The sequence below is a fragment of the Echinops telfairi genome, unplaced genomic scaffold (assembly GCF_000313985.2).
Source record: "Echinops telfairi isolate 266 unplaced genomic scaffold, ASM31398v2 ScPeMD7_9;HRSCAF=40, whole genome shotgun sequence".
In the NCBI taxonomy this organism is placed as follows: domain Eukaryota; kingdom Metazoa; phylum Chordata; class Mammalia; order Afrosoricida; family Tenrecidae; genus Echinops; species Echinops telfairi.
The window spans coordinates 33,697,871-33,703,163 of NW_022103906.1; the positions used below are offsets into that span (position 1 = coordinate 33,697,871).

Genomic DNA, 5,293 nt, shown 5'->3' on the forward strand with positions numbered 1-5,293 from the left:
TTAAGTGTTTACAGGAGTATGATAAAACATCTTTCAACTAGTGGTTTCAAACTGCCGACCATGCAGATTACAGACCAATGCATAACCACTATGCCACCAGGGATCCTAGAAGATGGGTAACAAAAATACACAGTACCAATAATACCAATGAACATACCAATAATAGTGAAGATGATGTGGGCCCAGGCAACTTTTCGTTCTCCTCTACATGAGGTTGCAATGCATCAAAGTAAATAGCAACTAACAACATATCCACAACGATTCTCATGTGTCAAAAGGCTAAAATAAATCAAAGTAGGCAAGATCTCAATACAAAAAAATAGGTCAAAAGTAAAAGTTTAGCCATGTCTGACCATACCAATTTTCCTAAGTGTGACATATACTAGTGGTCCCTGAGTTGCAGTTTGCAATCAGCTGGCAGCCAAAAGTTTAGCAGTTCAAACCCACTAGTGGCACCACAGATTACAGTCAATTCTATTGGAGCAATTCTATTCTGTAACACATGAACTCTCCACGAGTCAGAATTGACTCACTGGCACCAGACAACAGCATTATGGCATGTACTTGGTGATTATTATAATCTAGTTGTGGCTCAGTTGAATTACTTGGTATGGCTCTTCTCGCCACAATCTTTGTAACTCCCAGCAAATGAGAGGATGAAAGCATGCAAATAAGGTGTGTAGGACTCTAATGGGGGCAATGATCAATTTCGTCATTTCATTGGATATAAAATGAGTCACCTCAGAAGCAGGAAGGAAGAATCCCATGATCATCCAGCACAAGTAAAGCTGAGTGTCTTTGGGTAAGAGGCTGGATTGAAAAATCAGGAACCCTTTGGGCATTTATCAGCACTACAGGAACTTCGTAAGACATGCCCAAGTAGGCCAGTGGACAAGCGGCCACCTGGCTGAGGCTAAGGACCAGAGAGAGATGTGCCTGTGAGCATGGCTAAGAAGAGGCACTGCAGACAAAATATCTAGATCCTTAACAGTTTTGACCCTAACTTATAATGTGTTAACTTCCGTAATTAAAGGACAAAATTGTGAACATTGTCTGTGAGTTGTGTGTGGGCACTGCGATGAATTATTGAACCTAGTATAGAACCAAGTAGAAGGCCATGGGAGGGACAGTGGATATTGGATTATAATAAATAAGGTTGGAGAGTGGAGGCATGCCTGACCTCTGCCTTATGGCAATGGGCCTTGGACTAGAGATGGATCCTCCTTGGCCCTGTGTAGCCAGTGGACATTAGACATGGCCCCACACCATTTTTTTTCATCAATATACCTTGATTCTGATAGTGCTAAGATAACCAGAAACATCTTGATTTCAAAACATAATATAAAACAACAGTAATCTACAAAGCATACTATAAAGCAACAGTAGGTTGGTAGTGGTAGGATAATAGGTAATATAGACCAATGAATTAAGAGCTGAGAGTCAAGAAACAAACACACACATCTATCATTTTCAACAAGGGTGCTAAATCCAGCCAATAAGAAAATAACGGTCAATTGAATTTCCATATGCAAACAAAGCTAGACAAATTCCTCATACCCTATATGAAAATGAACTCAAAAATGTATGAACAACCTAAATGTGAGAACTAAACCATACAAGTCTCGGAACAAAATACGAATACTACTTCGGGCGTACTCGATATCATAGGGACCTGAGAGTAGGGACAGTACGGCAATGTTCACTGCAGCATTATGCACAACAGCAAACAGATGGAGACAACCCAAGTGTCCTTCAGCAGATGAATGTATAACAAAATGTGTTTGCTGACGGTTACCCTGGATGGTGCCATTGTACTACTAGCCAAAAGGTGGCATTTTATTTTATTTTTTTTCAGTTTCAAAAAAATGTAATAGTTTAACTTCAAAAACATTTCAGCATTCTAAACACACACACACACACACACACACACACCCCAGAACTATACACAAAACAAACCAGACAACCGGAAGCTAAATGGACGGCCACCGCAGTGTCAACAGGTGAGCTTCACAGTGCATGCCCTGAGCTCCGGCCCCTTCTAAGGGCGCCGCCCCCGGCCTCGATGGCAGTGTGTCCTGGCTGCTTCCTTCTTTCCTTAGTTTTGTTCTTTACAAACCACAGATATGCACAGTGCAGAACGCGGGAGTCCAGCCCATCACCATTCAGTGAACGCCCCCTCACTAAGGAGACCAGCCAGCAAACACGTGGCCACAACTGCTCAAAGGCCTTGTCAGCTCCACAGCGAGGTGCCTTTTCTTTTACAAATGCGTGGAAATATGTACAATTCTGATACAGTTCCGAGGTGCTCCGGACAACCTGGCCGCGTCAAGTAGACCCTGGACGGGTTCTAGAGCACTTTAAGAGACGACACTATGATCATGACCCAACTGTGGAATTAAACCTACTGAGGGCAAGGAGACGGCAATCCCGGCGCGCCCTACTCTAAGGTATTCACATGAAGACAAAGAAACCGTTCTTTATTCATCTTCCTCCTCCTCCTCATCTTCTTCATCTTCCTCTTCCACCTTTTCCCGGGTAACTTTGGCAGCAGGACCCTGCGCACCATCAAACTTGGCCTTAGACTTTTCACACTTCTCCTCCAGCTTCGCCGCCTTGTGGCATAACTCAAGTTATTCCACATCTCACCCAGCTGTTTGGCCATGTCACCCATGGAGATGCCAGGGTTTGTCGATTTGATCTGGGCGGCATTCAGAACAGAAGAGGAGGAATCCTGACAGCGGTCGTTTGGAAGCGTCAGGGTCCTTCTTCTTGCCGCCCTTAGCTGGCCCATAATCCTTCATTTCCCGGTCACAGCGCACTTTGTCCGCCTTTGCCATCTCATCAAATTTGGATTTCTCCTTCCCAGACATGGTCTTCTACCATTCTGAACACTTCTTGGAAAATTGGGCAAAATGGACAGGGACTTCTGGGTTTTTCTTCTTATGTTCCTCTCTGCACGTCTGCACAAAAGAAGGCGTCAGCAGACAGCTGGCCCTGTGGTTTCTTGGGGTAACCTTTCGCCATCCTGACGGTATTGTTTTGGCTCTGGGCAGCGCAGGGCCGAAAGGTGGCATCTTAAAGCCAACCAGAGGTGCTTCAAAAGATAGGTCTGGTGTAATCAGAAATAATTAAACAGCAAAGAATAACAACAGTTATTAACATACCAAGAAGACTAAATTCACTTATGAGGAAGTCCCAAAGTACTGACTCAGACTGGCATTCCTCCAAGGGCATAAAACAGAAAAAAGAAACATCAAAAGGCTATGAAAAAGGTTCCAGTCACTTAAAGACTTAAAGCTTGCCATTCTTTTAAAGATTCTGGGGTCCTTATGGCAGAATGGGATAAGCATTTGGCTGCTACAAGGTTGGCAGTTCAAAGCCACCATCTGCTCCTCTGGAGAAAGATGAGGCTATTTGTTCCCATAAAGATTTTCAGTCTCAAAAACCCTAGGGATCTGTTCTACAATGTCCTATGATGACTCTGTGGGTCAGAATGACTTAATGGCAAAGGGTTTGGTTTTGGATAAGAGCTATATTTTTAACAATGAGAGTTAGTCAACATAAAGTCAAATCAGTACGGTAAATATTTTATGAGCTTTCTGAAAACTATCTGGGTGTCCAGCAATTCATTTTATACATATTTGAGTTATAAATGATTCATTTCTTACTAGTTTAAATTATCTTTAAATTTAAAAGATAACATTCTCCTATATAACACAAACATATCAAACTCAAATAACTTGCTGGTATCTTAAAAACAACAAGATTAATATGGACCTGAAGTCAAATTTTTACTACATAGTTCATCTGTTAGTGTGACTCACCATGAGTAAGCTTTCAAACTAACTTCCTCTGAAATATGAGTCTTTTCTAGGTAAAGTTATAGGAATATGAGTCATTTCTAGATAAATTTCCTTTGGAGAATTAGGTTTCTTCTAAGTAAAACTTTACATGTGTCCATAATAATTATTACCTTAAAAGATACAACCAAAAAAGATCTCATGTTTGATTTTCCTCTTGTGTTTCCTTGTGTAACTAATGTGTGAGAGGCTCTTGAGGACTCCAATTCCTCTTTCTTTAGTAGGAAAGGTTTCAATGCGTGGTTTAAACATTCTGTATTGCAAAACTTTAGTCAGCTGATTTGACAAGAACAGACTCCTAGGGAAATTGAGTTACAAAAAAAAAGGAAATTGAGTTACAAAAGTTTCTTAACTTAATTGGCCTTCCATCCTCCAATTTACCTCTTCTATACTCTGTCCTCAATAGTGCTACCTTAATCATAAACTGGGTTATATCATATGCCTACTTAAAAATTTTCACTGTCCAATTCTGACCATTTAGCTTGAAAAATCCTAATAAATACTGGGTTCAAAATAATTTCCTCTATAAAACCTTCCCCAACACCCTTCAGATATACTTAGCACATATGGTCGCTCAGCACAAGTATCGAGCCTGCTGTTTTCAGTAGTTCAACGACTGTCATATACATTTCTAGAACACACACATACTTAAAGCGAGGCACTGGTCATAATTTGGTGAAGCCACAGTTCAAGACATCAGGATGCCACATTCACATATATGTAGATATGCTATAATGAACCTGAGGGAGCCCTGGTGGCATCGTGGTTAAGCGAGTGGCTGCTAATTGAAAGGCTGGTGATTTAAACCCACTAGCATACAAAGGTAAGGCAGTAAATATAGCGATCAAATCATATCAAGCTCTATAATAACATAAAACTATCAAAATGTAATGCTAGTTCCCCACATTTCTGAAGGCTTTCTCTCTCTCTCTCTTTCTCCCTCCCCTGAAGAATTCTGCTGCCTTTGGCTTACACCTTGTCAAAACAGCAGCTCAGGCATCCTTAAGGGGCTCAAATTGTGTTCCTTCTAAGTGTTCTTTGAGTTTGAATTGAGGGGGGTAAGGTTTTGCAAAAAAAGTCTCTTTGGTCAATCCTTGCTCACCTCGAAAAAATTTATATGTGCATTGTCGTGATGGGGAAGAAAAAAATTACTCCTGGCCTTTCCCCCCACCAATTAAGTCCTTAAAACTTCTTCATAATAAGCCCCAATGATCAAACTGTGTCCTTTGAGAAAAATCTGTCAAGATGACCCGTTGGGATTACAAGGAAGTTTCTGTTACCAGAATCTTCTGAGCGACCTCTGTCTTGAGCTGAAATGGCCCAGTAGATGCCCTCAGAAGATAGGACTTAAAGGGGGGGAGGTGGGGGGGGGTTCCCTAATAAGGCTAAAACGATTGCATTACTGAGAGAACTTGTCTGCAGTGGTCTCCTGA

General features: G+C 41.5%; 1 protein-coding gene and 1 pseudogene across 1 annotated transcript in view; both read right to left on the bottom strand.

Moving 5' to 3' along the window:
- ADAM9 (ADAM metallopeptidase domain 9) overlaps positions 1–5,293 on the bottom strand; it is a 175,810-nt gene that overhangs the window by 168,877 nt on the left and 1,640 nt on the right. The gene's annotated exons all lie outside the window — the stretch shown is intronic.
- Positions 2,478–3,024, bottom strand: LOC101652966 (annotated as a pseudogene).